Source organism: Marmota monax, unplaced genomic scaffold, assembly GCF_021218885.2.
Source record: "Marmota monax isolate L192 unplaced genomic scaffold, Marmota_monax_Labrador192_F-V1.1 WCK01_AAM20220418_F8-fsc00070, whole genome shotgun sequence".
Taxonomy (NCBI): domain Eukaryota; kingdom Metazoa; phylum Chordata; class Mammalia; order Rodentia; family Sciuridae; genus Marmota; species Marmota monax.
Window position 1 is genome coordinate 671 of NW_026692116.1, and position 17,706 is coordinate 18,376.

Here is a 17,706-nt window from a genome sequence, read left to right on the forward strand (position 1 = left end):
TTTTTTGGCTCCGCCCACGTGACCCAGCCAATCGGCCTCAAGAGCAGGAGGATTGTGGGAGGTGGGGAGAAGCTTGTGTGAGAGGTGGAGAGAAGCTTGGGTGGGAGAGAGAGGCTTGTGGAAAGCCGGTGGTGGCAGTTGAGGCTCTGAGGGTTTTTCCTGAGAGACTATTTTGTTTGTCGTGTGTGGTTCTAAAAATAAAGTTAGTTTCTTTTGACAAGTGGCTCCTGATTGTGCCCAGCCAGACTGCGGCATGCCTGAAAAATCTTGATTGGGTATGAATATATTTTTTCCCACATAATGTTCTAGTGCATCTTTGACCACTTGTGTTGTTATAGCATGTATGGAAACATTGGCAATTCACTTAACTTTTTTAATATATACATAGTGGCCTAAAAGCTTGTGAATCTGTGTTTATGAGCATTCTACTTGTCAATTTTTACATATGGTAATTAATACAATTGTAGAAAGAAAATTCACTTCAATACTAAAAAGTTTGAGACATTGGCAGAGACAACACAGACGGACAAAGTTGAGGCATCTCGAGTGTAAGAGACCTGTAACCACTCTGCTCTCAGCTGCGGCCTGTTGCTGGATTGCCTGAGATTTCTGGCTTTCTGCTGAGGAGAGCAACTGGCCAACAGCAAGGGCAAGATGAAGCTCTTTCTGGTGGCCGTGGTTCTGCTGCTGCTCTGTGCAGCACGGCTGAGGAGGATGACAAGAAAAGGACATGGGTACCATGGTCGGCATCGACCTGGGGACCACTTACTCCTGCGTCGGGGTGTTCAAGAATGGCCACTGGAGATCATCTCCAACAATCAGGGCAAATGCATCAGGCCGTATTATGTGGCCTTCACCCCTGAAGAAGAATATCTGATCCATGATACAGTCAAGAATCAGCTCACCTCCAATCCTGAGAACACGGACTTTGATGCCCAGCGGCTCATTGGCAGCACTGGGAATGACCCTTCTATGCAGCAAGATGTCAAGTTCTTGCCTTTCAAAGTGTTTGAAGAGAAACATAAACACAAACCATACATTCAGGTTGATATTGGAGGTGGGCAAACTAAGACATTTGCTCCAGAAGAAATATCTGCTATGATTCTCAATAAAATGAAAGAGACTGCTGAGGCTTATTTGGGAAAGAAGGTTACCCATGCAGTTGTTACTGTACCAGCCTACTTTAATGATGCCAGTGGCAAGCAACCAAAGATGCTGGAACTATTGCTGGCCTGAATGTTATGAGGATCATCAATGAGCCTACAGCAGCTGCTATTGCTTATGGCCTGGATAAGAGGGAGGGAGAGAAGAACATCCTGGTGTTTGATCCGGGTGGTGGAACCTTCTATGTGTCTCTTCTCCCCATTGACAATTTGATGTCTTCAAAGTCATGGCCACCAATAGAGATACTCATCGGGGTGGAGAAGACTTTGACCAGCGTGTTATGGAACATTTCATCGGGCTGTACAAAAAGAAGACTGGCAAATATATTAGGAAAGAAAACAGAGCTGTGCAGAAACTCCAGCATGAAGTAGAAAAGGCCAAGTGGGCCCTGTCTGCTCAACATTAAGCAAGAATTAAAATTGAGTCCTTCTATGAAGGAGAAGACTTTTCTGAAACCCTGACTTAGGCAAAATTTGAAGAGAAAACATGGACCTGTTCTGGTCTACCATGAAGCCTGTTCAGAAAGTACTGGAGGATTCTGACTTGAAGAAGTCTGATATTGATGAGATTGTTCTTCTTGGTGGCTCTACTCAAATTCCAAAGATTCAACAACTTGTTAAAGAGTTCTTCAATGGCAAGGAGCCATCCTGTGGCATAAACCCAGATGAGGCTGTTGCATATGGTGACACTGTTCAGGCTGGTGTACTCTCTGATTATCAAGATACAGGTGACCTAGTACTGCTTGATGTATGTCCCCTGACACTTGGTATTGAAACTGTGGCAGGTGTCATGACCAAACTGATTCCAAGGAACACTGTGGTACCCACCAAGAAGTCTCAGATCTTTTCTACAGCTTCTGATAATCAACCTACTGTTCCAATCAAGGTCTATGAAGGTAAAGGACCCCTGAAAAAAGACAACCACCTTCCAGGTACATTGGATCTCACTGGAATTCCTCCTGTGGAGTCCCCCAGATTGAAGTCACTTTTGAGATAGATGTGAATGTTATTCTCTGGGCAACAACTGAAGACAAAGGTAAAGAGAACAAAAATAAGATTACAATTACCAATGACCAAAATTGCCTGACACCTGAAGAAATTGAAAAGATGGTTAATGATGTTGAGAAGTTTGCTGAGGAAGACAAAAGACTCAAGGAGTGCATTGATACTAGGAATGAGTTGGAAAGCTATGCCTACTCTCTAAAGTATCAGATTGGAGATAAAGAAAAGTTGGGAAGCAAACTTTCCTCTGAAGATAAGGAGACCATGGAAAAAGCTGTAGAGGAAAAGATTGAATGGCTGGAAAGCCACCAAGAAGCTGACATTAAAGACTTCAAAACTAAAAAGAAGGAACTAGAAGAAATTGTTCAGCCAATTATCAGCATATTCTATGGAAGTGTAGGCCCTCCCCCAACTGGTGAAGAGGATACAGCAGAAAGAGACGAGTTGAAGACACTGATCTGCTAGTGCTGTAATATTTTAAATACTGGACTCAGAACTTTCCTTAGGAGAAAACTGAGAGAACTTAAGTCTCGAATGTAATTGGAATCTTCACCTCAAAGTGGAGTTGAAAATGCTATAGCCCAAGTGGCTGTTTACTGCTTTCCATCAGCAGTTGCTCACATGTTTTGGGCTGGATAGAGAGAGAGGAATTGGCTATCTTAAAAAACTGGATATAAAAATGTGGGTCAGGATGTGTGTTCAACTCAGAAATGTTCTATTTAAGGATTGGGTCATGCACATCTGGTGTAGGAACTTTTTTCTACCATAAGTGACACCAATAAATGTTTGCTATTTAAAAAAAAAATACTAAAAGTTTGGAACTGTCATAAAATAAAAATTTGTACAGATAAAGCTAAGGGATAAAACACTATCAGAAGCATTAAAACCATCTAAAGCCAAATAAGTAAACTATATAATTTAAATTATAATATATTTATATATTATATATTATATACTACATATCATAGATTTACCTATATCTATATGATAAGTTGTTTATATATAATTATAATATAATCCATATGTTTTATATATTATATTAATATAAATTATACTAATATAATAATTGTATTATTATCTTATTAATAATAGAAATTATATTATTATATAATTACATGACAATGATATGCAATATAATATAAATCTAAATATATTATATGATATATAATAAATATGTTATATATAATAAAATAATATTTATATATTTAATTTATATATTATTTTATTATATGTGTATATAATATATATGTATTTCATATATTATATACAATTTATATTAAATACATATGAATCATAAACATTTTGATATGTAATATATATAATTTATATAATATATATTCTTATATATTAATATATACAATTTATACATAAATATATAAGTATGTTATGTAAATATAATATATAAATTATATATAATATATTTTGAATATATAATATGACTATATAATATATTTATATATTAATATATATAAAATTTATATATATAATGTATATATATTTTTATTATATGTATATATGATAAAATAAATGTATTATATTCAATATAATATAAATTAGAATGTTATATAAATATATTGTATTTAATTTATATTATATGTGTATTATATAATATGCAATATATTTATATAATATTATAATTTAAATTATATAGATAAATTATGTCTTATTTGACTTTAGATGATTTTAATACATTTGATAGTTTTTAACTCCTTAACTTTATCTGTATAAATTTTTATTTTATGACATTTTTAACCTTTTTTGTATTTTTTATAATGGTCTTAAAAAATGTGTGCTTCAGATATTTTTAATTTCAATGCATTTTCTCTTGACATTATAAGGGTTTGGTTAAAACCATTCCTTTGGATGTGTGCCTGTAATCCCAGTAGCTTGGGAGGCTGAGACAGGTGGATCTCAAGTAGAAAGCCAGCCTTAGCAATGACAAAACTCTTAGCAACCCTGTCTTTAAATAAAATTCAGAATAAGACTGGGGGTGTGGCTCAATGGTTGAGTGTCCCTTAGTTCAATTTCCAGTACCCCCCCCCCAAAATCCTTTTGTATGAAATGTTTTGAATTATAAATCACTTTACATACTTTTTCTACCTGGACTATCAACCAGTGAAAACGTATATGTCATTAGAATTGAGCAATAATTTATTTAAGTTCATTTTGAGAGTATAGTAAGTCACATTGTTTGCAATTTGAGAGATGTAGATGACTGAATGTGTTTCACTTATAAAATACCCAGTTTTTATAAACTAGTCCATTCCTGTTATTTTATGGGTTTCATCATCTTGCCTAAAATATGATGTAAAAGAGATAAAAATAAAATAGCCTTCTTTGGTATGTGTGAACTATATTGTGAGTCAATGTTTTTGTATGATCATATTATACTTGATAAAAATTATATGTACAGGTTTATACACACATTATTATATGTAAATTATTTCAAGTACAATAAGTTATTGTGGCTTCTCTGAAATTGTTGCCTCTTGGAGTATGATACTTTAAGATTATTAACTATTGACTCAGTGGTCAACACATGGGCTCATCACTTGACTATGATATGAAATGGGTTTTAGGGCATGTTGTTTTATAGTTCTCCATAACATTAAGGACTAAGGAGAAATGAACAAATGGCCTTTTTAATGCTAAAGCCATTTTTTAGCCTTCCTTATACAAAGTACAAGAATCATATTGGTTTGAAAACTTAAAAATAAAATCAGAGCTAACATTTATTGAGCTTTGTCTATTTAGACTTTACCAAGTTGAAATTTCACAGCAACCTCTAATGGGTAAGTAAGCATTTTATAATTCCTGTGTTACATGTGAGGAAACTGAGGCTTAGCTAAGTGACATGCTTTTAGTTTTCAGAGATGCAGCAAGCAGAATTGAATCTCAAATACAGGGTTGTGAAATTTTGATTAGTGCTTCTTTTTTGGGGTACCAGAGAGCCACATCCACAACCCTATTTTGTTTTTTATTTAGAGTAGGATCTCACTGAATTTCTTAGCACCTTGCTTTTGCTTTTGCTGAGGCTGGCTTTGAACTTGCAATTCTCCTGCCTCAGCCTCCCAATGGGATTACAGGCATGAGCCACTGTGCCTGGCTGGTTAGTGCTCTTAATGAATATGATTACTAAATAATAGCAGGGAACACTGAACAATAGAAAATGCATCTTTCGATGTTTTTATTGTAAAATACACTAACATTTTGCCATTTAGACCATTTTGAAGTGTACAGTTAAGTAACACTAAGCATATTCACATTGTCCAAGGTGGCATGTATTGCTGCATCATCAGTTGACAGAAAGCAGAAGGGGAAAAAAGGATGTGAATGATGTGTGAAGCCTCTTATATAATGGCATTCATTCTGTTAAAAAATAGAGAGCTCCATGACCTAATCACACGTTTTGACTTATAAATCACATTACATACTTTTTCTACCTGTACTATCAACCAGTGAAAACGTATATGTCATTAGAATTGAGAAATACTTTATTTAAGTTGATTTTGAGAGTATAGTAAGTCTCATTGTCCCTTTTGCTGCTGTCACAATGGTGATTGTCACAACATATACATTTGGGAAGAACATAGTCACACCATAGCAGCCATGTTTAATACACTGTAAAGAGAAATACTTCTGGGGAAAGAATGTTGGTTTAAATCATGTGGAAAGTCCTTTCTAACTCTGAACCTAAGACTGTAGGGTAAATAGACCTTGATTCTAGTGGGCTGTTTCCAAACATGTGTCCATACACATGGCAGTGCGCTGTGCTGATGCAGCTTGCATCCTGAGGTTTCAGTTACCAGCCAGGGATCACTGCACTGTGGCCCTGGTTCCCATCTCCATCTTGCTACTAACATAAACTGATGTCACTATTGGATTGTAGGATTTAAGGACTGTTGTGTAGCTTAAAGCTTTAGGTTGTTGATATTTAATTATAATAATTAAACAAACATTTAATGACAATTTACTATATACCATCACTATGCTAGATAACAGAGACAAGACAATCTTTAAAAACACTTTCTGGGCTGGAATAAAGCTCACAGTTAAGTGCTTGTCTAACATGTGCAAGGCTCTGTGTTCAATTTCCAGTACTAAAAACAAACAAAAAACCTTTCTGTATTTGTGGAACTTACAACTAAATACTATCAGGAATTGGCAGCTAACTATCAGTGGATTCTATTTTCACATTTGAAAAAGTCAGATTTGTTTAAGTACCATGTTTTCAAGAAAAAAATAGCAGAATGTCCTGTAAATAAAGTCTGAGAATAGGAGTAAACTTTTAAATTGAAGCTAAAATTATGTAACTTGTATTATTTCAAAAATGTTATTTCCCATTTGTAAAATTCTTATCTTCCCCTTGGAACTGCAGAGTGAACCCTGGGGAGCTTAACCACTGAGTCACATTCAGAGATCTTATTTTTTCAGACAGGATCTCACTAATTTATTGAGACTGGCTTTGAGCTTATGATCCTCCTGCCTCACACTCCCAAGCCACTGGGATTAAAGGCATGGACCTCCCATTCTAAAATTGTAAATATCATATTTGTGCACCCAGCTTTCTTTCAGGAGACTTTAATTGAAAACTCTCCTGAAGGCTGGGATGTGTTTCAGTGGTAGAGCACTTTCCTTGCATGCTGAGGCCCTGGGATTGAGCTCCAGTGCTAGAGAGAAGGAAGGAAGGAAGGAAGGAAGGAAGGAAGGAAGGAAGGAAGGAAGGAAGGGGGAAGGAGAGAAAGGGAGAAAGAGAAAGGGAAAAGTGAGGGAGAGAGGGAGGAAAAAGGAATGGAAGGAAGGATGAAACAAAGAAAGGAAGGCAGGCAAGGAAAAAGATCAGGAAAAGAAAATTATAATGAACACCAATTAAAATGTCTTCTGCTAACCTACATATTAGTCATTCAATACAGGAACCAAAGCCCTTGTATGACTATTTAAATTAATTAAAATTCTACAAAATCAAATTTCAGTATCTCAGTCCCACCACTTATTTCAAGAACTCAGTAACCACATGGGCTCATGGGCTGGTGGCTATCATACCTGACAGTGCAGTGCAGATACTGTACATTTCTGTCATGGCAGAAAGGTCTATTGGACAACACTGATAAAGAGGAAGCATCACATCAAGATACTGGTATTGTGGATGTGTTAAAGAATATTCAATAAAATTAAACACCATACATGTTAAAAAAAAAAACACTTAGCAAATTGTGACCTACAAGAGGACATCCAGAAACCAAAAGAGGATCTTCTTACCAAGCCAGTCAAATTGGCAGCATCCCATTCATGATGTTGGCAAAATAGCATCATTTGGAAAATAGCCTCTTTGCTGTGTATATACAAAAAAGCATCCTAATGACTTGAAAAGTCCCAACTCTTGTGTACAAATCTGGGTTGATTATCAATAGAATGTTACAAACAGAAAACCAACCAGGAAAACTAGTTCATCTCATGCATAATGGCACAGCACTAAAATAACAGACTGGAAATTCTATCATGAAACAAAGCCAAGTGAGGGGTGTGTTAACACAGTGAAAGTTCTTTCTTGACTAACTGCTCAACAGGGGTCAAACTAGACTTTTGAAATTCATAAGGAATTTTCTAACTTTTTTTGACTGTGGTCTGCCTTTAGTGAATATACATATGTGAATATACTTTTTAAACTATATTTCACTCAATTTTTTCTAATATATTTTTGTTGTAAGAGTTCTTAAACACCGATTTAAAAAACTACTTCTTGCTACTGCAGTTCTAGATACTAGTAGAGCTAAATTCCAATTGATATATGAAAATAGGGTCCTATATGATATCTTTGATCTTAAATCTGGTATCAGTAATCATGAAGTCTAAAAACCACTGCACTGAAGTTTAGTAATTCCTATTTATTACATGCTGGGCATTATACAAAGTGCTTAATTCCATTTATTTTATTTACTTCTGTAACAACTGTATGTTATGAATTAGGTAGTATAAATCCTATAGCCTAACAGGCTGATCTTAGTTTAATAGTGTGCTCCAAATTGTGCTCCCAATGAGTCATTCAGTCAGAATTTGAACCCAGCTAGCTTCCATTAATTTTACTATCCCAAGATCTAGAGCTCCTAATGAGGAATATTAAGATAAGTTAAAATTTTTAATTTTGACTGTTTATTTCATGCCAGGTAATTCTAAGCCTGTTCCTTAGTAGATCATTAATACCACATGCCAACATATCTCCACATAGGAATCAGTCTTGACAGAGGAAGGCAGGTAGGGCTAGTGCAGTGGACTTGCCCAGGGCAGAACTGGAGCAGGAGCTGAGCCAGCACCCAGGCAGCTGGCTGCAAAGCCTGCTGCTAGAAGTTCTGCAGGACTGTAAATATGTTCTGGTGGTTACCATCCAACCACAATGGCTCAGCTCCCTTCTATCAATGTGGAGAAGGGCCCAGGAGAGCAAATCACATGAGCAGTGCCTGGGAACCAGCGAAGAGAGGCCAGCAGCCTCAGGTGAACACGAAGGTCAGATGAGATGATGACCTGCAAATGATGCTGGTGTGGACCTGTCTACAAACCACTGCCCAAGGATGTGGGAGAAGGAGCAGGTGGCAGGGATGAGGACCATCGGCTATGAACAGGGCTGTTGGAAAGCCGTCAGACCACTGACAAGGCACACAGTTCCACTATCTCAGGATATATAGTACACAATAAGAAATATTGATGTTAACCAGGTGATGGTGAAGTGTACTGAGAATTTATTAGGTGAGTTACTGTTCTCAGCACTTTTCATCTCAACAAACTCAAAGGAACTCCTAGTTGATCTACATAAGAGTCGGCCCTTTCTCATTCTGTGATTGCAAGAAGAGTTTGTGGTGCTGTTTAGTTCAGGGCCAGTGCAGATGGTGTGAACAGTTTGGTCACGTGGGAAAATCCTCAGGGAATTTAAATTAAAGACAGAGACACCATTTTATCTTTAAACCAGCTCTGGGATGGCTCCTTGAACCCTCAGCCTCAAGCTCCCCAGGGGGGCAGTTAGGTTTTACAGAAGAGGGGAGAGAGAGAGAGAGAGAGAGAGAGAGAGAGAGAGAGAGAGAGAGAGAACACACTAGGGAGAGGGCTTTATTGGGGAACAAAAAATTCTGGGGAAAATTTCATCCATTGAAGGTCAAGGGGGGGCAATGTGGCAAGGTCAGGTGCGATGATTGGATCTTTGGGGCAGTGATGAGACACACAGAAAAGCTCTCAAACCCAAGAAGGGTGGGGAGAGCTCTGCCACATTAAAAGTGTCTGAGCACCTCACACCTAGCCAGGGAGTAAACTCAGTCACATTCAAGGATGGACTCCCACAGTGCTGCACTTCAAAGGGGACAGGAAACAAATATATATAATGACTCCTCTCTAGGGAGTGGAGTGGCTCAGCAGCTCAGCAGCTTGGGGGTCGCCCAGTTCCAGGAATGGGGGGGGGGGCGTCCAGAAAACTCACCCAGTTCCAGAACTGCAGGGTTCTGGGAGATCACTCCATTGTATGGTCTAGGATTCTTATCTAGTTCCTAGATAACTATCTAGTTCCTAGATAGACTGCAGAATCTTGGGAGGCCTGCCGCCCCCAGCAGTGCAGGCAGCCAAACCAAAGGCTGCTCAAGTGAATTTCCTAGGATACCAAATAAAACACCCAGGACAGCCCCTCTGCCTCAAGCTCCCCAAATGGGAGATCAAGGAATGTTATGAGGGGCTAGTGAGAGTGAGCATGTCTAAGAGTGGACTTTTACTGGGGAGACCCTCATTCTTTAGAAAATTCCATCCAAAAAAGGCCAAGAGGGGCAGGGTTACAAGGACAGGTAAGGTAATTCGACCCCTCGGGTTATAGGAAGGCACACCTAAGCATCACTGGAAGTGACTGACAGAGCCACAACCAATCAGGGAAGGAAAATGCAACAGCCCCCCACAGAGGCCTATCCAGTTCTAGGACTGGAAGGTCTAGGAAGCTCACACAGTTCTAGCATTGCAGGGTCCTGGGTCTTACCCAGGGTTGTAGGGTTTTCTGACCTGTAGGGTGAGGATGCAGCTCAGCCAATGCTCTGTTTTCTGAACCCATGGCACTACATTCATCTCAGCCCTTGCAAGTCTGGCTGCTCAGCTAGGTCCCAAGAAGTGATGTGAAACTTCAGTCAGACGTGGGTTATGACTGCTGTGGGCACTCAGATGCCTCTTCCAGGAGGCAGCCTACAGTCCCAGCCCAGGCCATGAGGGCAGGGTGCACCAGAGACTGGGAGCACTGATGTGTGGCTTCACTGCAGCCTGGCCCCATGGGGTAGGCTGTGACAGGGGCTGAGCTCAGGAGTGGCAGGCCACCAAGTGTGGGTGGTTTAGCAGTGCCTAAGTCTCAGGGAAGGTGGGGTGCCATGGCTGTTTGTCACCTGAGCAAGACACAATGCAGCAGTATTTCCAGTCCCCAGGTGCCATGGTCTAATAGCTGTGCTGGCCACAGGAGTGGGGTACACCGTCACCTCCTTCTCTTCTGGAGCTCAGATGTGTGGACTCCAGGCAGTCCCCTCAGGGGAGCTGAGTGGCGTGAGAATACAAGAGTCCTAGTAGTGAGTATGGAAGGTGTCCAAGGTTTGGGTGGGAGCTGCTGGGGTCCTCTTGCTTGATTAGTCCACACAGGGAGGAGGCTCCCTTGTTCTGAGCTGCTCCTGGCTGCTGATGGCGTGTCAGACACTAAGTGTGTCCTATACTCTGTGTGAACATCCCAGGTTCCCATGCTCTATCTGGCTTCTGCTGATCCTTAGATGTGCTCTGAGGCTCTCTTCACTTACCCTCACCAAAATGCATTGCTTATTTTGGGAGTTGTCTTTGTGGGAGGAAGGATGGTAGGGCTTCTAGTCAGACTTCTTGCTAGCATCTCTCCTCCCTAGAAATGTTTACTTTAAAATCAGAATAATCATACCCGGTATCACCATGTTTAATCAAATTTGTATTGGAGATCCTCATGAGTAAAATATAATGAGAATAAAAGAAAGTAGAAGAATGGAATACTAAAATATAGAAAGCTTAAACTTGCATTATTTTCAAATGATGACTATTTTTTAAATATCTTTTTTTAATTTTAGATGGACCCAATATCTTTATTTTATTTTTTTAATGTGGTGCTGAGGATCGAACCCAGTGCCTCCTGCATGCCAGGCAAGTGCACTACCACTTGAGCCACATCCCCAGCCCAAACTTGCCGCAGTCTGGCTGGGCACAAAATCACGAGCCACCACACAGCTTGTAGATTCAAACAGCAACTCTTTATTCCCGAACTCACACCAGCCGTCTACAATCACGTTCTGGGGAAATCCACGTTCTCTGCCCAAATCCACCTCCACTGGGCTTCTATCTCCAAAATATATTGTCTGAATCCCGTGAGAACTCAAGGGGAACTCAGGCAGCAGGATACGCCCTATTCCCAGCAGGAATAATCTTAAACCTTAAACCTGGAACCTAAACTGGGAACGCCCTAAACACGATTATCTTAAAACCGGGAACACCCTAATCTGCCTTGGTCCTTGAGCAAGGTCACGTACATTCAATGTCACTGCAACATGGGGTACGCTGGCAAGGAAATTGTCATACCTACTTGGCTAATGGCTCCCAGCACAAACTATTTATATTTTGAAAAAAAATGTAATCTCCAGAAAGATTATTGGAAATACCTATAGAAATTGTCAAGGTTCCTGAATAAAAGCTTGAGGTATTAAAGTTTTATATTCTAGTGGCAAATGATTAGGAATTGGGATTGAACAGGATATACTGTTTACAATAGTATCAGAGACTGAAATTGCCTAAATAATCAAAAAATAGACTTAAGACTTCTGTAGACAGATTATAAAATTTTATTAGGGGATGTTCAAAAGAACATAAATACATAAAGGCATATACTACATTTGTCAATATAAGACTTAGTCTAGGTCATTTTTAAAAGTATTTTTAAGGTAGCCAGGTGTGGTGGTGCAAACATGTAATGCCAGCAGCTCAGAACGCAGAGACAGGAGGATCATGAGTTCAAAGCTAGCCTCAGCAAAAGCAGGCACTAAACAATTCAGTGAGACCGTGTCTCTGAAACAAAATACAAAATAGGGCTGGGGATGTGGCTCCATGGTAGAGTGCCCCTAAATTCAATCCCCAGTACATCCTCCCCCTCAAAAAATAAAGTATTTTGAAGGCTAAAACACCATGAAGTCTAAAGAGGAACCTGGAGTGGGTCTGGCCTATCAATTAACTATTAAGCTATTATTATTATAAATTAAGCTATTGTCATTATAAAGTTGTTCTGATTAAAATAGTATAATGCTGGTAGAATTGCATTAAGTAAAAAATGTAGAAATTACATTAAGTACAAAACTACTTTGATGTAACAGCAACCTCCTATCAATTAGACATTCCATATTGCATGAAAACACAGAGGCTCACTAAACAACTCAGCATTCTAGAATCACAGAGTTTTTGAAGAATTTAAAAGTGTTCAGTAAAATGCAAGAGGAAATTCATTGCAAAATTACACACTAGGGTAGTGTGCAAGAAGAATGCAGAATGGAAGCAATATACAATCTAAATGTCTGAATGTTCTATTCCTCATGACATACCCACTCCCATGCACACATTAGGCTTTCTCAGTAACAGTGTAAGAGGTTAGTTGTGAGGACCAGACTGAAGGTAAGCAAGGCTTCTCAGCAGAGGGAGTTTTCCGAGAGCCATGCACTCTTGCTCTTTTGGGAGATACAGGGGCAACGCTATTGGTCAAAGCCACAATTCTCTCTTTTTTAAATTTTTAATTTGTTTTAATTAGTTATACATGACAGTAGAATGCACTTATATACTTTGACATATCATACATAGATGGGTTATAATTTCTCTTTTTCTGAGTGTACATATTGTAGAATCACATTGGTTATACAGTCACATATATATAAAGTATAATGTCTGTTTCATTCTACTATCTTTCTTATCCCCATATCCCCTGCCTTCCCCTCCTTTCACTTCCCTCTACCTAAGGTAACACTATTTTTTTTTTTTGCATTACAATTCTTAATACACATATATACCACAATTTTTGTATTTCTGTTTGTATATAAAGTATATGGACACCCAATTCAAGTCTTCATACATCACATTTCACCATCCTTGCTAATCCCCTGCCCCCTCCATTTCTCTCCCACCCCTCTACCCTATTTCTCCCATGCTCTGCCTCCCAACCCCACCATGAGTCAACCTTCTTTTATCAGAGAAAACATTCAGTATTTGGTTTTTTTTTTGTGATTGACTAACTTCACTTAGCATTATCTTCTCCAGTGCCATCCATTTACATGCAAATGCCATGGTTTTGTTCTTTTTTAATGCTGAGTAAAATTCCATTGTGTATATATGCCACATTTTTTTATCCATTCATCCACTGAAGGACATCTAGGTTGGCTCATGTCTATTTCATTCTACTATCTTTCTTATCCCCACATCCCTGCCTTCCCCTCCTTTAGCTATTGTGAATTGTGCTGCTATAAACATTGATGTGGCTGTGTCCCTGTAGTATGCTGTTTTTAAGTCTTTTGGATATAGTCCGAGGAGAGGAATAGCTGGGTCAAGTGGTGGTTCCATACCTCCATACTGTTTTCTATATTGGCTGCACCAATTTGCAGTCCCACCAGCAATGTATGAGTGTACCTTTTTCCCCACATCCTCACCAACACTTATTGTTGTTTGTCTTCATAATAGCTGCCATTCTGACTGGAGTGAGATGATATCTTAAAGTGGTTTTGATTTGCATTTCTCTGATTGCTAGAGATGATGAGCATTTTTTTCTTATATTTATTGATTGATTGTATATCCTCTTCTGAGAAGTGTCTGTTCAGGTCCTTAGCCCATTTGTTGATTGGGTTATTTGTTTTTTCAGTGTTTAGCTTTTTGAGTTATTTATGAACCCTAGAGATTAGTGCACTATCTGATATGTGAGGTGTAAAGATTTGCTCCCAGGATGTAGGCTCTCTGTTCACCTCACAGATTGTTTCTTTTGCTGAAAATAAACTTTATAGTTTGATTCTTGGTTTTAATTCTTGTACAGTAAGAGTCTTATTAAGGAAGTTGGGGCATAATCCCACATGATGAAGATTAAGGCCTATTTTTTCTTCTATTAGACAACTCTCTTTACAATACTGAGTAAGTGGCAATTATTTTACTTGGGTAGACTTTTCATAGGGTCAGAATAGATGTCATGAAAGAAAGAGAGCTGTCCATCGGTAGGGGACAGGTCTCTGCTTCATGGCTACTTAGTGTTGAGTGGGTTCTATAAGCAGTGTACTGATACTCACAAATTAAAAAAAAAAATATGTCCAACATATATTCTTCCCAAGGAAAGCTCTATCACACAGGTTACTATTATTACCCTTCTATATATGTGGATGTCTTATGATCATATTTTTTCTTTTTACTCTGTAGTGGAAGGAAACATTCTCAACCGATGTAGCAAGAATCATTTATCAATAGAATAAAAACACAAGTTTATCAACACATTCTTAAGAATCCCAGAAACAGAACTGTCCACATGGACAACTTGGATTCATGATGGAGATGGCATCATAGAGAAGTAGGAAAAGAGAGAATTACTTAACAAATGGGACTGGGGAATTGACATTCCACAAATAAAATACACACTTGCATTCCTACGTCATTCCATATGCATTGTCAACTCTAGATATATTAACCATGTTAATATTTTAAAAGGAAATTTTAAAATGATTAGTGGAAATTATTGTGGATAGCTTTAAAACTTGATCTTACAAAATATTTACTAAGAATGCACGCATGAAAACAAATGATCACATGAGAAAAGATTAGTAATTTGAGCACATAAAATTAAAAACATCTGGGGCTGGGGCTGGAGCTCAGCGGTGGAGTGCTTGCCTACCATGTGCAAGGTGCTGGGTTTGATTCTCAGCACCACATAAAAATAAATAAATAAAATAAAATATTGTGTCCAACTATAACTAAAAAATATTTTTTAAAAACATTAAAGACATCTGTATGTCCAAAGATGTCTTAAACAGGAAGACCCAGGTGCTGCTGGGTGAAAAATGGTGCCCAGCGAAGATGCTGCTGGACTTGTCGGAAGAGTATAAGGAGCACCTGGCCTTCCTGCCGAAGTGGTGGTGGAGTTTGGGTGGATCGGGGTGGAGTTCCTGAGGCGAGGGACCATCCCCAAGGTCTATGAGGGCACCGCCAGGAAGCTCAACGTGAGCAGCAACATTGTCCAGCATGGTGTGGAAGGGTTGACCTACCTGCTCACCGAGAGCTCCAAGCTCATGATTGCTGAAGTGGATTTCCAAGACTCTGTTTTTGTTCTGGGATTCTCTGAAGAACTGAACAAATTATTGCTTCAGCTTTACCTGGACAACAGAAAAGAGATCAGGACTATTCTGGGTGAATTGGCACCCAGCCTTCCCAGTTACCACAGCCTTGAGTGGCGACTAGATGTACAGCTTGCAAGCAGAAGTCTCAGGCAACAGATTAAGCCAGCAGTGACTATAAAACTACACCTAAATCAGAATGGAGACCACAACACCAAAGTTCTGCAGACAGACTCAGCCACCCTACTTCATTTAGTTCAGCAACTGTAACAATCCTTGGAGGAGATGAAAACAAACCACTGTAGGAGAGTAGTTCACAACATCAAGTAGTACCAAGTGTTAAGGTCCTAATGCCTTTGACTCATTTGTGAATGGATGAAATTCAGGAATTACTTTTCAGAATTAATTTTTATTAATTGGTGTTGATAAATGCATCTAGATTCCATGAAATTCCTTTTCCTATTCCAGGATATTGAGGTCATGATCAGAAGCTCAAGTCAAGTTCCTCTACTGATGCTAAATGTGGTCAGCTTCTTGACAGATTGAAATGTAATTTTGTATTTTAAATGTGTAAATTGGATTGAATCAACTAGAAATAAATCTATACTGTTCATATCTTCTGTATATATGAGTAATACCCTGGTTTTGGTACATTCTTGTCTGCTTAACCAGTATTTTCCTCCTTATTGATCAATTTTGAGAATAAAATTTACAGCTAATTCCTTTCCTATTCAGAGTATTTATAAATAGTACAATATTTCTGACTTTAAAGCATCTCATGATGTTACTAGCTACAGAATAATGTAAAGTGAGTATGAGTTTTTTAAATTATATGCCCATATTGTTATAGGAAGTTCATGCATTTTTCTTTGAATGTAAAGATAAGTAGTTTTTACCATATTGCTGAAGTTTGACTTAAGTAGTACTCAATTTTGTGTGATTGTTAATAATATTTTCACAAGGATTAATTTTTCCCATATACCCAAAGCAACTAAGAGACACACTGTCATTTACATTTGTAAATAATGGATACAAGAATAATGTAATCAATGCTTGATTATCCAGGTGAAAAATGATGTCTTAAGCTAAAAATGTTTAGAAATTTAAGAATATATTTTCAATATAATAGAGTTTCAATATAATTAACACACTTGAAAATTAAAAATATGTAAAGATAACCGACAAATTGGTAAGAAAAATATAATTAATCTATTTAAAAATGACCAAAATATATGACCATAAATTTTACAAAGGAATACAAATGACTATCAAACACAGAAAAGGAATGTAACATTATCAATAACAATAAATATAGACCTCATAATGAAATAGCTTCTGAAGGTTTTATTACCAACAGCTAAGAGACCGTGAGAAAGTGCCTGGACACCTCCAAGGAGACTAGACCAAGGGCATCTCACATGTGATCGACACTTGTAGCAACTGTTGCTGCTTCTAGGAAGAGAGCTGGGTGTGATCCCTGGGCTGACCTCTCATATGCCCTGTGACCAGCAGCCACATTCCCAGCACATATACCAGGGACAATCCCACACAAGGGAGGCCTGTGCCTGAAGCTCGTAGCAATGAGGTTCAGAGCAGCAAAAACCTGGAGACCTCTCAAAAGTGCATAAGCAAGAGAGTGAGCAAGGCAACCAGGTACATCCACAGGCTGACTCTAGTCAAAACCAGTGAGCACAGTGGGTGAGTTTAAGGACCACCACTCTTTGATGGCTATTTTTATGTGTCCAGCTGGCAAGGTTATGGTCCCCAGTTGTTTGGTTAAGCATCAGTCTAGATGTGGAAAAATACTTCTTAGCTGTGATTATCATTGACTTTGAGTAACATAGGCCACACTTTATAGTGTAGGTGGGCCTCATCTAATCAGTTGACAACCTGAAGAGCAAGAACTGAGGTTCCTAAAGCAGAAAGGATTATTCTCAAGGCTGAAACATAGAAGACTCACCTGAGTTTTCAACCTGCTAACTTATGGAATTGACTCGAGATTGCAGCATCTACTTTTTCCTAAATTTCCAGCCTGCTCACAAGTGCCATGGATTTCAGATGGTCTGCTCCCATAATATGAAACAACACATCAAAACTAATCTCTCTCCCATTCCCTCTCTCCTTAATCTCTTCCCAGACTACACAGAATGCAGATACATTCAACAGAATATTTTTGTTAAATTAAA

At 38.5% G+C, this 17,706-nt stretch overlaps 2 pseudogenes; both read left to right on the top strand.

The window, feature by feature from the left end:
- Positions 1-654: 654 nt before the first annotated feature.
- Positions 655-2,970, top strand: LOC124105433 (endoplasmic reticulum chaperone BiP-like; annotated as a pseudogene).
- Positions 2,971-15,263: 12,293 nt separating this feature from the next.
- LOC124104335 (COMM domain-containing protein 2-like) lies at positions 15,264-16,152 on the top strand (annotated as a pseudogene).
- The last annotated feature ends 1,554 nt before the right edge of the window (positions 16,153-17,706 follow it).